This window comes from Lithobates pipiens, unplaced genomic scaffold (genome assembly GCF_037356315.1).
Source record: "Lithobates pipiens isolate NorthernLeopardFrog02 unplaced genomic scaffold, aLitPip1_a1.2 Scaffold_25, whole genome shotgun sequence".
In the NCBI taxonomy this organism is placed as follows: Eukaryota; Metazoa; Chordata; class Amphibia; order Anura; family Ranidae; genus Lithobates; species Lithobates pipiens.
The window spans coordinates 228969559-228985131 of NW_027507787.1; positions in this window are offsets into that span (position 1 = coordinate 228969559).

Here is a 15573-nt window from a genome sequence, read left to right on the forward strand (position 1 = left end):
TGTACTGGCTTGTGCGACGTACGCGGCGACTTATATAGGTATAGGGCATGGTCACCGGGTGATGTCACACGCCCCTTTATGAAGTCAAGTCCCGGGGCATGCTGGAACTGTGACATCACCCAGTGACCATGCCCTATACCTATATAAGTCGCCACGCACGTCGCACAAGCCAGTACAGCGGAAGAGAGCGCCGTGTCAACATCGGAAGAAGAGAGAAGAGGGAAGAAGGACGGAGGAGACCGGGCTCCTCCGCTAGTAAAAGAGCTCCAAGAAGACAGCAGAGGAGCCCGGGAGAAGACGCCGGACACTGGGAGAAGAGGCTGAACAGAGCGGAGAAGTCGGAAGAAGACCCCCGACATCGGAAGAAGACCCCCGGAGCTAATTAATAAATTACTTTAAAAACGTATGTTGTTTTTTTTTATTGACACTTTTTCCCCAGGTGAATGGGTAGGGGTACGATGCACCCCTTACTCATTCACATAGGGTGGGGGGCCGGGATCTGGGGACCCCCTTATTAAAGGGTGCTCCGGATTCCGATGAGACCCCCGCCCGCAGACCCTGACAACCAACGGCCAGGGTTGTCAGGAAGAGGCCCTTGTCATCATCAACATGGAGACAAGGTGCTTTGGGGTGGGGGGGCCGCAGGGTGCCCCCCTTCTCCAAAGCCCCAACCCCCCATGTTGAGGGCACGCAGCTTGGTACGGTCCGGGGGAGGGTGCTCGCTTGTCCCCACCCCCTTCCTGACCGGCCAGGCTGCATGCTAAGGGTCTGATATGGACTTTGGGGGGACCCCTACGCCGTTTTTACGGCGTGAGGGGTTCCCCTTAAAATACATACCAGACCTAAGGGCCTGGTATGTTCCCGGAGGGGGAAACCATGCCGTTTTTTTATTTAAAATTTGGCGTGGAGTTCCCTCTCGAGAGCTGATTATTCTGTGAGTGAGAAAGGTTGCCACTGTGCCCATTAAATGCTTCCACTGTGCCCCAAATGTTGCCACTGTGCCCCAAATGTTGCCACTGTGCCCCAAATGTTGCCAGGGTGCCCCAAATGCTGCCACTGTGCCCCCTGCTTGCCCGCTGTCTGCCCAGCAATTACCATGTGTTGGGTGGGCATTGGTTGATGGTGGCAGGCGGCAAGCAGTGTCCTCCATTTCTTCCCCGACCCCGATGTCTTCTCCCGCCCACTCCTCCTCTTGTCCACTGCTATGATTGGATGCCTGATAGGCGTCCAATCGGGTGACAGGTAACACAGACCCAGCAACCTGATTGGCTGAGAGGCGGTTCAATGTTTGCAAAGAAAATTCCTTTGCTTTGCTAACATACAGCTGAGTGAGAAGTGAACGCACAGGGTTGCCCCCGCTTCTCACATTATTGGGCGCCTATTAGAGCCTATGGCTCTAATCAGTTGCTTCCAAAGAACACCCCCGCCGGAGTAATTCAGACGCTTGGCACCCGAAAATGGACCGGGCACCTGAATAGGGGGTGTCAGCAGTGACCATAGATAGATTCCTGCAATGCTTGAATCTATCTATGGTGAGGAGAGGGGGGGGGGGCGGCACTCCTGTGCCCTTTATGGATGCACCACCACTGGTGTGAGTACTGGCTGGTCTGCATTCAGGACGGGCAAGCTGCTGCTGTTTAGGCTTCTGCAGCTGTGAGAGAAAGACCCATCTCCTGTTCTCACCTTATCTATGATGTCCCTCCCTCCCCTGGTCAGCCTGTATCACTCACATGTTCTGCTTGATGGTGTCCTTCAGTGAAACCCAGGCCACGGCATACCCCCTCCTCCCGGGCACTGTGCTGAGGCTCCCGGAGAGCGGATGACAGACACCTCCGAGCTCTGCGACCTCAAGACTGAGGGAAGCAACATCATCTCTCTTGTCATGTGATGGCAGTCAGCTGACACCTCTGAGGGCAGAGCCTTCTGTACCCCGGGCACTCATTGGCTTGGATGCCCCTGCTATCTCCTTAGCTAGTAGCTGGCTACTACATCCCTCCCAGCATACTGTGTGGGCAGCGCCAGGTGACAGCGAAGCGGTTCAAGTTTTTTTAGGGGGGGGGGGGGGGGGGGGGGGTAATCAGACACCTCGGCCCAGTTTGTCCCTGCCCAAAAACTATTTTTCAGGAAACTACCCGGGACGGCCACAGATCCAAAACCCGGGAATGTTCTGACAAATTTTTGACTGTTGCTGCCAAGAATGTGGTAAGTTCCTTTCTGCCTGGCCACTCATGAGCACCCCCTTTACATGGCGCCACATCTGCCATACCCTGGATATGCTACTGGGTGGCGGGAGCACTATACATATAGCGGCTGTGTGAAGTAAAGAAGTACTTTACATTTCTCTGAATGTTAACGGAAGAAATCATCACTTTAATATTGGAATTTTGTCTTTGATCACTTTTACTGCACATCATTTTTGTCATTCTGTTCATTTGATTTTGTTATTTATGCAGCGCTGTCTCATATATATCTTATATTTACAGTTTTTCTGTGGGAACACATAAGTGACAGCAGCAGCAATTTCAGTTTTTCATACTTATATTAACTTATTTTATCGCATAATAGCGAACAACTACCTCAATCTTAATACTGGAGACAGATTCTCTCAGTGGCAAAATACAAGTGGGACTTAATCATTAAATTTATATTATGGATAGAGAGCATTTGCATCCCCTCAACTACCAGCACTATTTTGTTGCAGTAAAAAGCACTGTAGACTGGGCACTAGGATTCCAGAATGGTTCCGACAACACCCACAAGACAGACACCAACTTTATCTAAAATAAGGCCTGAACAGAACAGGGGCAGATCCAGAGTCCAGTCTCGGGAGGGGCACTGCTATAAAATATGTTTTTTTGGGGGCAATTTATATGGGAAATGGCTGGTATGGGCGCTTCAATCATTATGCCACCATGGTTGTTATGGTGTCCAGATGATTAAAGCGCATAATTTCTATTATTACATTGTAATATAAAATTAAATGGTTCAACTCACCATAATGCAGAATCAGTGGGAGCCCTGAGGGTGTCACTTGACATGTCGCCTGACACCAAATGCGGATTGTCACTTGCCACATCACTTGTCACCAAATGCGGATTGTCACTTGCCATATCACCTGCCACACATTGCGGATTGTCACTTGCCACGTCACCTGCCACACATTACAGATTGTCACTTGCCATGTCACCTGCCACACATTACAGATTGTCACTTGCCATATCACCTGCCACACATTACAGATTGTCACTTGCCATGTCACCTGCCACATATTGTGGATTGTCACTTGCCACGTTGCCTGCCATATATTGCAGGTTTGTCACTTGCCACGTCACCTGCCATATATTGCAGGTTTGTCACTTGCCACGTCACCTGCCACACATTGCGGATTGTCACTTGCCACGTCTCCTACCGCACATTGCGGATTGTCACTTGCCACACATTACAGAATGTCACTTGCCAAATTACCTGCCACACATTGCAGATTGTTACTTGCCACGTTGCCTGCCACACATTGCGGATTGTCACTTGCCAAGTCACCTGCCACACATTGCGGATTACCACTTGCCACGTTGCCTGCCACACATTATGGATTGTTACTTGCCACATCGCCTGCCAAACATTGCGGATTGACACCTACTGTGTCACTTTTCTGCTAAGGTGGTCTTTTGCTGTGTCCCAGAGTGAAGTTAGACAGCAGAGAGATGATGTAATCTCTCTGCTGCACACAGCTTCCTTCCCACACAGTGAGGGTGGAACTGGAGGGATGCAGGGCAGTGAGAGATGATGTCATCTCCCTGCTCCCCTACCCACTGGCTTCCTGATTGGCAAGCAGCCCTCAGACACTAAGCCGCCCAGCTGCCCCCCCTCACCCGTCCACTCACCAACACCAGCACTCAGCGCAATCACCTGCTGAACCTTGCCGCGTTGTCACCCGTGGAACCGGCCACGGAACCGGCCATGCTGTCACCCATGGAACCGGCCGCGGAACCAGCTGCGCTGGCACCCAAGGAACTGGTCACGCTGTCACTCGCAGAACCGGCCGCGCTGTCGCCCACCGGCCGTATTCATCTGCAATTCTTGGAGGGGGCAATTGCTCTGTTGCCCCCCCCCCCCACCGATCCACCCCTGGAACAGAAACAGATGGGACTGGCTGAGGTGGGGAACACTGTAATGGTTTCTAGCTAGTGATAGACAGGTAAATTCCCTGGAAATAGTGATAGGAAAGGGGTACATAATTTATTTTGTGGAATAATTGCATCCTAATGCTTCTTTATAAACTGCACTATGCATTAAAATATATTGATTACACCCTGGTCTGATATTCACATCTTTGTCTCAATTCTTTGCTAAATAGCCTGACTGAACTTTGGAATGCCGTGGTTTCATTACACATATTGATTATGTTTTACTGAAAATGCAATTAAACCATTTTCTTTTAGGGTATGTGTGTTGTCCTGATGGTTGGTTGCGGCACAGAGAGAACTGTTATTACTTTTCATCTGGCAGAGAATACAGAACATGGAATGAGAGTCGGGAAGTGTGTAAAGGGATGGGAGCCGATCTACTGGTCATAGAGGACCAGGAACAGCAGGTATGTGATAACATGGAAATAGATATGAGAATAAATTTGCACCAAGGATGATTTTTATTATCTATTAAAATTGAGAGCAAGTGGCGGGATTTTATATGAAGCCCACAGCAGCACAAAAGGAAGTCAAGTGACTGGCAAAACGGAACATTTATGTCAAAATACTTACCATAATTTTCCTTTCCTGATGGACTCCATGGCAGCCAACATGTGGGTTTAGTCCCGCCTCCATTACCCTATAGGAGGATACTCCCATAAATCTTTGCTCTCCCTCATGTTCAGTAACTATCCTACTCCAGCCATTTGGGAGGGAACTCCTGCTGCCATGGAGTCCATCAGGAAAAGAAAATTACGGTAAGTATTTTGACATAAATTTTCCGTTTTCCTGACAGATTCCATGGCAGCCAACGTGTGGGAAATAACTAGCTAAACACACACGAGTGGGAAAAAATGCTGAATAAATAAAGATTTATTTGACACTGTCAACCGACAAAACTTTAACACCAAAGTCAACTGAAGATAGAGCCGCCGGCTCAACACAATAATGAGTCACGAAGATTTGGATTGACGACCAAGATGCTGCCCTGCAGATAACATCAGGAGCCACATGGTGAGAGGCCGCCCACGAGGTAGAAAGATTTCTGGTTGAATGTGCCGTTACCACCTGAGGAGGAGCAAAGCCCTTCTCTCTATATGCCCACTGGATTGCTTGAACTATCTATGTAGCAATTGATCTCACTGATGCACAGAAGCCCTTGTTCTTTCCATAGAACAGGACGAACAGATAATCTGACTGACTAAATGGAGCTGTAACTTCCAGGTATTGCTTTAAGGAGCCACCAACATGGAGAGGATGAACATCTGAGGATCCAGTGGACCTGAAGGTGGGGAGTGAGATCTCCTGATTCTCATGAAAAATCGAGGTGACCTTAGGGTTTGACCCCAACATTGGAACTAGGACCACCCTATCCGGGAAGAAGGTTAAGAAAGGTTTTTGGCTCCTAGAACCTGAATTTCCGATACCCTCTTCACCGAGGTGACAGCCACCAAAAAGGCAGTTTTCATGGTGAGCTCTCTGACGGAAAGAGATTTATCAAGATGATAAAAAAAAAGTCTAGTGGCAGGTACCATTTAGGGAACCTGGGTTTCCTCTGGGATCTCAGTCTCACTGCTCCTTTAAAGAATTGTTGAATAAGGGCATGTTTGGCCCACAACACTTCTGTGAATGAGGAGATAGCAGACACTTGAACCTGAAGGGAACTAACTGACAGGGGCAAATCCAGGCCTGATTGCAGAAAGCCCAACACGTCTTAAACTGCGGGTGAGCCGCAAGAATTAGTTCTGGAGGACATATAGGACGCAAACTTAGCCCAAAACAGTTCATACACTTTCTTAAGTGCTAGAAGAAGGAGCACTAATAGAGTGGGAATAGCTTCCTTGGGACATCCTAGTGCTTCCAACCTTCCCCTCTCAAGAACCAGGCCCTCAACTGTAGGTGAGCTGGACACGGGTGGAGAATCGTGCCTTGGGAGAGCAGATCCCGTCTCGACGGAAGAGGAACTGGATCCTGGAAGCTGAGAAAGGAAAGGAGAGGAAACCAAGGCCTGTTGGGCCAGTGAGGAATTATGGCTATTATCTCCACCTCTTCCCTTCTGAGTCTCCTCAGGAACTGAAAGATGATTGGGATTGGAGGGAAGGCATATGCCCTGTGGAACCACCACTGTTCTGTTAGAGCATCTATTTCGTAGGCTCGCGGGTCACTGAACCTCGAATAGAACCTGGTTAGCTTCCTGTTGTATCAGGAGGCAAAGAGATCCACCTCTGGAGAAATCCCCAAGGTTAATATCCACTTGAAAACATCCTTGTGAAGAGCCCACTCGTTGTTGTCCAAGTGGACTCGTGAGAGAAAGTCCGCTTGGACATTGAGAACTCCAGGCACATAGATTGCCGTTAAGTTGGCCAGATTCTTCAACGCATTCTCCAACGCATGATCGGTTCCACTTCCAGTAGCAGTGATCGACTTCTGGTTCCCCCTTTGCTTCCTTATATAGGCTACCACTGTCGTATTGTCCAGCCTGAGGGCTACAGATGTTCCCACTATCAGATGCGGAAAGGCCAGTAATGCTAGAAAGGCTGCACGTAACTCCAGAACATTTGACACTATTCCCTGAGAGGGGAAGTCCCAAATGCCCTGAGCCACCTCCGTCAGACAATGCGCCCCCCAACCTCTGTTGCTAGCATCTGACGTTACTGTGACCCACTTGATTGGAAGAAAGGAATGGAAATTTAGCAGGTTCTCCCGATGAAGCCACCAGAGGAAGGAACCTCTCATGACTTGAACTGAATTTTTTCTCCCGACTACTGGTGAAGGAAACCCATCTGAAAGGGGCGCATCCTCCATTGTGCCCACTTCACCATCAGTATAGTGGACACCATGGTGCCTATGACCCTTAGACAATGAAGTGCGCTGAGATGAGAAGGAGAGAGAGCCAGTCGAACCCTGTCTCGAACTATTGCAACCTTCTCTTCAGGCAGAGAGATGGTACCTCTCACTGTGTCGGAAAGTGCTCAGAGGAACACGAGAGACTGTGCAGGCACTAACTGGCTCTTTTCCAGATTCAGGAGCCACCCGAATTCCTTGAGGGTTGAAATGGTCTGATCCCTGTGTTCCAAGAGACAATCTCTGTCCTGAGCAAGAAGGAGCAGATCGTCCAGGTAGTGATGAATCTGGATATTTCTGATTCTTAATAATGCCACGACTGCCAGCAGAACCTTCGAGAATGTGCGTGGAGAAGATGACAGACTGAAGGGAAGGCATGTAAATTTCAAGTGAAGTTGCCCTATGGAGAACCGAAGAAATTTTTGGAACTCTGTTGCCACCGGGACATGAAAATAGGCATCTTTCAGATCTATTGAGATAAGCCAGTCCCCTGGTTGCACTGAATGTTGGATCGTGGACAGGGTCTCCATCTTGAACCTATCCTTTTTTATGAAGAGATTTAGATGCATTAAGTCTATTACGGGTCTCCATGCACCGTTCTTCTTCTGGACCAAGAAAAGAGGGGAATACATTCCCATGCCGCGTTGGTCGATTGGAACGGGAATAGTGGTGCCTTGATCCAACAAAGATTTTATGTAGGCTAAAAGTATTTGCCTTTTCCCTTCTGACACCGGAATGGACGTGGGAACACACTTGAGCTTGGGGACACTGCTGAATGTCCAAGTGTGTGCGGAAGAGACCGTCTTGACGGTCCAAAAATCCTGGATCGAGGCCACCCAGACATGCCGAAAATGGAGCAAACGAGCTCCTACCTGGACCATCTGGGCGGGCCCAATCTCAAAAGGACTTGGTAGGTTCCTTCTCCCCCGTCGAACTGCTCTTCGCAGTCTTCTTAAGAGACGTTTGTCTGGACCTCCAAGATCTGGAAAATTCCCATCCAGGCCTATAATTGCGTGCCTCCCTGGCACGGTCTTGATTCTGCTACCTTCGGAACAATCTTCTTTGGCACTGCAGACACCTGTCTTGGGGAAGAAAGCCCAACTTACCCCCAGTGGCCCGAGTTATCGCACTATCCAGCTTATTGCTGAAAAGAAACGAACCGTCAAAGGGGATTCAGCACCAGACCTGCTTTGAAGCAGGATCGGCTAGCCAAGGATGAAGTCACAGGGCACGCTTGGCAGTCACGGAGCGAAGCATAACTCAAGCCAACAGCCGAATAATGTCAATCGAGGCCTCCCCCAAGAAGGCCGAAGCCAGCCTCAGTTCATGGATGGGTGAACTCTTGGCAAGATCTTCCGAGACGTTTCTGAGTGTCTCGTCAACATTATCAGACCAGACTTCCATTGCTCTAGACAAGGCAGCCAAGGTCAAGGCTGGTTTACAGGCCATGCCTGCCGTAAGACAGATTCGCTTCATGTCAGAATCTATCCTCCTATCCAGGGCGTTCTTGAAAGAGACTGTATCCTCCAGAGGAAGGGTCACATGTCTGACCAATCTCATCACTGCCGCATCCACCAGAGGGGAGGATTCTAGTTGCTTAACTTCTTCCTCCTTGAAGGGGTAAAGCCTCTAAATTTTGGACAGGAGAGAATTCTTCTTCTCTACTTTACCCCATTCATCCGTGATCACTTCCCCCAATTCTGAAAGAAAAGGGAAGCTAATCCGTTCCTTCTTTAGATGCTTAAAGAATTTTCTCTGTTTTGCCGGAGCTGCTACAGGTTCATCCCAATTCAAAGTTTCCTTGATGGCTTTGACCAAAGGAGGGAGCAGAGAAAAATCTAAACTGGAACCAGCCGCATCTTCCTCAGATTCACTATCTGAGAGGACAGTGGATGGATGGCTAGGCAAAGAGGAATCCCAAGTGTCCTGAGCCTGAACATCCCTCCCTGGAGACCTTGGAGACTCTACGGGAGACAAATGGGGGGCCTCCAACTTCTTTAGACTGTCCTTGACTATCTTCTCAACCAGAGATTTCAGTTGCTGGTCAGAGTCACTCCTTTCACCAGTTGCCTTAACATAGCAGGCATCACAAAGAGACTTCTCTGCAGTGACATGTGTCCTACACCCCCAACATAATCCTTCTGCTGCATGACTGGAGCAAGCCGTGGAAGGACGGGATGGTTCCTGGCTATGGTGACTAGTTCTCGCAGGAGAACTGTGGTGTCTGGATCCGGAAGAGGAATGCCGTCGATGGGATTTTGACGAATCACTTCCTCTGTGAGAACTCCGGTGTTGGGTAGACCTAGAGGGGCTGGAAAGGAAAAAAAAAAAAAAAACAACTGTGTTAGCGGAACAACATACACTGATGTTCCACTATCCCCCTCCACCCCAGCAGGTAATCCAAGGGAAACCCCCCAACCAAATACCTGCTACGAGAGGGCTGGCCACTAGCAGGCAGTGACAAATCCAGAATTCTGGAAGGGTCCATCAGGGCTGAAATAAAAACAGCCCCAATTGAATACAGGGAACAGCTAGGAAAAAAATAGGTAGTATGACTTTTCCTCACAGACTCATACCTTTTGCTGAAGGAATCAGACACTCAAGAATGGCACTGTAGGCTTTACAAGCATCCCAGAGGCTTGTAAGCTATTTTTCCCTTTTAAAACTGCCGCCTTAATGATGTCATCAATTGCAACAATCACATTGCTAGTGCGAATGCGTGAAAACCGCTACGCACATGCGCGAACCAAGCCTCGTTCTCGTGCCGGCCTCGCGCATGCGCAAAACGACCGAGCGGCGAATGAGGAAGTAGCTCAGTGGCTGGAATGCAAGGAAACCAGCCGCCCTGCTAGCCAGACACACCGCACAAATGGTGTGTGGGGACACAGTGGCACAGGCAAAAACAAAACACAGGACAAACAGATAAAAAACAGAGAACGGCTGCCATGGACAGACATCAGAACTCACCACTCCTGCACACGGTCACCAGCCGAAGGTAAGCCACAAATATACATGCCGGACTTTTTGGGGGGGGGATAGTCACCTGCTAGTAGGACCAGAACACGGTTTAACCTGTCAGTTATCAGGAATACACCTCTTCAGTGCCTCTTTTATATGCCCCTTCCATACTCTGCTAGTAGATAGAGCTTATTGGAAACATGTGACTCCAAGCCGCTCGGCCGGTCCGCATTGCAGGAGAAAATGCAAGTCTTCAGGGTAGAAAGACACATGCTAGGTCCTTTGGAGGAGGACAAAAAAAGAACACGGCCTCTGGCAGGGAGCAAAGATTTATGGGAGTATCGTCCTATAGGGTAATGGAGGCGGGACTAAACCCACACATTGGCTGCCATGGAGTCTGTCAGGAAATACTGTTTATTCATGTTGTATAATCTAACATACAACTAAATGAGTATATGACCTCCAAAAGCATTTGATAATTTACAATATAAGTTACATAGTAGTCTGCAATCATTGAAACAGTTGTAGAACAGATAATGGATACATTTTTATAAACATAGGTAAAATAAAAATAAATATAACAAAAAAATATGAGAAGAGGGGAGAAAAATAAATAAAAATTAAAAATAAAAAATAAAAAGGTCTAAGCATAAAATTCATATACTGAATGATTATAGACATGAATAGAACCGTAGAGAATATAAATTGGTCCATGGTAGAATGGTAGTAAAATGTAAGGCTTGACGCGTTTCACGGCCTTATAGCCGCTCATCAGAAGCATAAACCATGGAAAATATCTAAAAACAAAAAATATTCATTCTAAATGGTCAAAAGGATAATTGATTTTAGTTAGGCAAATAAAAGAAAAAAATGTATATAAAGGTTTGTTACCAGGTTGCATATTGAACCTACATCTGCATCTGCGCAGCGGCAGTGCGGCATCGAAAGTAGCCAAAAAATCGCAAGGTCTCATCTTCGGGCACTGCGGTCACCAAAAGGGTGGTAGCAACCAGCACAGACAATTTGTTGGCCATGTGTGTGTGAATGGACAACCCTGTGAAGGGAAAAAGCAGTGAGCCTGATGGAAAACCTAAGATGCAAGATAAATGCATGAGAAAGAAAAGTGATTAATGTAGAATGTAAGTTGATTATAAAGGTGAAATAATCAGTGAGGTGAGCGGTGAGTGATAAAGGGTATAAAGGAAAGAGAAAAAAAAAGAGAAAAAAAAATTATATATAGATTGAAATTCTAAGTTATTAGAAAATGAAACCAGAAACACAGGGGGTGATAGTGAATAAATACCTATAAATTACAGATGAAAAGAATGAGCGATGCAAGTGGAAGTGATCCAGAAGGTGTGGATTGAGAGATGTGCCTGTGAACTGACCCAACGAAGGTGCCTAATTAGCTGCACCTACCACAACCCCACCAAGCGTCAATTGGACAGACATCAATCAAGAGAGGAACGCTTTCACCTGGGCGGCTCAGCCGTCAGGCGATTAGTGCCTGTTAACCTCTCTCGTGTGTCCGCCAATGGGAGACACTTAGATGGGGGTGGCACGCCACGTAAACGCAGCATGATGTCAACATGTGGAGATCTTGCGTCCTCCCATCCCACCTCTGAAAGGAGCAGGGGGAGGGGGAATGACGTACTGAAGTGTGTGAAGGGATGGGAGCCAGTCTACTGGTCATAGAGGACCCGGAACAGCAGAGTTCAGGTGGGTGCAAGGTGCAGAGTTCAGTTGGGTGCTAGGTACAAGATACAGAGTTCAGGTGGGTTCTAGGTACAGGATGCAGAGTTCAGGTGGGTTCTATGTACAAGGTTATGAGTTCAGGTGGGAACTAGATACAAGGTTTAGAGTTCAGGAGGGAGCAGAGTTCAGGTGGGTGCTAGATACAGGGTGCATAATTCAGGTGGGTGCTAGGTACAGGGTGTAGAGTACAGGAGGGTGCAGAATTCACGTGGGTGCTAGGTACAGGGTAAAGAGTTCAGGAGGGTGCAGAGTTCAGGTGGGTGCAGAGTGCAGGTGGATACTAGGTACAGGGTGCAGAGTTCAGGTGGGTGCTAAATAGAGGATGCAGAGTGCATATGGGTGCTAGGTACAGGGTGCAACGTTCAGGAGGGTGCAGAGTTCAGGTGGGTGCAGAGTGCAGGTGGATACTAGGTACAGGGTGCAGAGTTCAGGTGGGTACTAAATACAGGGTGCAGAGTTCAGGTGGGTACAGAGTTCAGGAATGTGCTAGGTACAGGATGCAAAGTTCCACTTCTAAATTGCACAGCCCCCCATCCCCTTTCCTGTACAATTATCACTCTAAATGCTTTTCTCCCCCCAAATTGACTCCCCTTGCAAACACAGACCTCAGATACAGCATGGCTCAGTGCAGGGCGGGATATGCCCCTCCTCCCAGGCTCCTTCTCATGACCTGTCATAAGACACATCAGACAGAGCCAAGGAGGAGCCTAGCAAATACTCCCCCGGCTTTAGTGTAACAGGCGGTGCCAAAAGATGTTGTGATTGCCGAGAATCGTTGCAGCTGCCAGGACAGGAACGCAGTTACTTCTAAATACAGAAGCCTGGCTTCTATGTTTGGAAGTGACAGTAGTGAGCAGAAAGTACAGGGCCAGCGCCATGTTCCATCAGAAAAAAAATCCCTGGTGTCACCCTACTGGCACGTTTCACCAGGGTGCGGTCTGCACCACCATGGCTATGCCACTGGCATGCTGCATTACTTACTACTAACTTACTACTTACTACTAACACCTGCATTCTGCATTACTTACTACTAACCCCGGCATTCCTCATTAATTACTACTACCCCCAGCACTATGCATTGTTTTATACTGACCCTTACTGTAAACTTAGTGTTATTACTCACTTCTGCACTCTGCTATACTTAATACTGGCCCCCTGCACTTTGCATTATTTATTACTGACACGTGAGCTCTGTATTGCTCACTTTTGACCCCTGAACTCTGGGTTACTTACCCCTGACCCTTGCATTACTTACTACTCACCCCTGAACTCTGCATTACTTACTCCCCCTGTGCTCTGTATTATTTTCTCTTGACAATTAAACTCTGTGCGTCTTACTCCTGACTAGGGATGAGGTTTATGTTTGAGTCGAACATGAGTTTGACTCAAACATTGGCTGTTCTCCGAATAGCGAACAATTTGGGGTGTTTGCAGCAAATTCGAAAGCACCCTTTAAAAGTCTATGAGAGAAATCAAAAGTGCTAATTTTAAAGGTTAAATATGCAAGCTATTGTCATAAAAAGTGTTTGGGGACCCGGGTCCTGCCCCAGGGGACATGTATCAATGCAAAAAAAGTCATTTAAAAGTGCTAGCGCTAGTACCAGCTATAATGAATTGTCGGTCCGGCAATACACATAAAAGTTCATTGATAAAAATGGCATGGAATTTCCCCACACGGGAACCCCGAACTAAAATGTAACCCTTCAGGTCTGGTATGGATTTTAAAGGGGTTGGAAAGCTTGGTTTTTAATTTTCTAAATAGGTTCCTTTAAGCTAGTGCATTGTTGGTTTACTTAACTTTTCCTTTGATTTCCCATCTAAATGTTTTTTTTCTTTGTTTTCTTTGTCTGAATTTCTCACTTCCTGTTCCTCCTCAGTAGGGATGAGCTTCGTGTTCGACTCGAACATCGACTGTTTGCCCGTTCGGCGAATTCCGAACACTATGGGCCGTTCACGCCAAATTCGTGTGGCGCTCACGGCCCACAATGCACTGCGTCATCGCAGTGCATTGCTGGCTCATGATTGGCCAAGCATGCACTGTGACCCCACATGCTTGGCCAATCACAGCGCCAGCAGCGAGGAGAGCCATGATTGGCCACAGGCAGAATGCCTGTGGCCAATCATAGCTCAGGCTGTGTAGTACACGCCCCACACTATATAAGGCCACCAGCGCGGCGGGCTTGTGTAGTGTGTTGGCGTCTGAAGCAGTTAGTGGGTGTTCTGTGTACCTTCAACACAGTACACACCGATCGTTATCGGCCGATTTTCGATCTTGCTCTTCTGTAGTGGTTGTTGTCTGCGTGCCCTGACCGCAGTATACACCGCTATATTCACCTCACCTATATAGCTAGTGATCTATCTTTTATAATAGAGCTTGCAGTCAGTAGTGTTAGGAGCTTGTGCGTGCTGTCTGCGTGCTCTGTACCCAGTACACACCGCTATATACACCTATATAGCTCTTCTCTATTTGAGCCCACTTGCCATCTGCAGGAGTTGGAAGTTGTGTGTGCCTCCAGCACAGCACAGTATACATCTGTATATACCCCTTTATTTCTGGTGTTCTATAATAAAGGCATCTGCAGGAGTTAGTGGGTTTTTTGTGCCTCCAGCACAATATACACCTGTATCTACCCTTTATTGCTGTTCTCTAATAGAGCCATCTGCAGGGCTTAGTGGGTGTTGTGTGACTCCATTACAGTATACCCCTTTATCTCTGGTGTTCTATAATAAAGGCATCTGCAGGAGTTAGTGGGTGCTGTGTGCCTCCAGCACAATATACACTACCCAACTGCTGTTTTACCCAACTCCCTTCAGGCCATTACCATGTCTGGAAGGCCAGCAAGGAGAGGCAGACAGGCGCGAGCCGATAAAAGAGGGCAAGCAGGCTCTGTGTCTAGAGACAACAGTGCTGGTCGTGGACGCGGTGCATTGTCATCAGCACGTGGCCATGGGACACGCTTGTCCTTTTCGGCAGCTGGACATGTTGAACCGCAACATGCCAACGACTTGGTAGAGTGGATGACCAAGCCCTCTTCATCCTCCTCATCCTCTCTCACCCAGTCTCAGGGTACTAGCAAAGCAGCTGCCAATGCATCGTCTTCCCTCCTCTCAATGTCATCATCAGTGACTCCTTCCCAAGACCCACCACGTCCTCCTGAGGAGTCTTCTGAACTCTTTGAGCACAGTGCTGGGTACATGCTCCAGGGGGATGCCCAGTGTTTTGTAGGCTCTGATGATGACACTCAGCTAGAGTAAGGCAGTAGCGTGAATGCAGAGAGAGGGGATGCTCAAGAAGGACAGCAATCTGGCAGACATGTTCCACAAGCTGCAGCACATTGCCAGGTTTGCTACAGCGATGAAGAGGGAGGGGATGATGAGGGCACTGACTCCACGTGGGTGCCTGGTAGGAGAGAGGAGGAGGCACATGTCCAACGAGGCAGGATGCCCTCCGGGGGCCAGCTTAGGGGCAGCACACCGACTGAATCACACCGCAGAGCTCCGCCTGTGCAGGGCGCTGCCTCTGCGCGTTATTATAAAAGTTCTTTGGTGTGGGCCTTTTTTGAGACAAGTGCATCAGATCGCACCGCTGCTATTTGCAACATATGTCTCAAGCGTATCTCGCGTGGCCAAAACATCAGCCGCTTGGGCACCACATGCTTGACCAGACATATGTTGACCTGCCATGCAGCTCGTTGGCAAGCGTACCTCAAAGACCCACACCAAAGAACAAAGCGGACCTCTCCTTGCTTCTCATCAGCTGGCATCTCCAACCCCACTAGACCTTCAGTCCTCTCTGAAATCTGTTCTGAGAGGAATGAAGGTGTAGAATTAG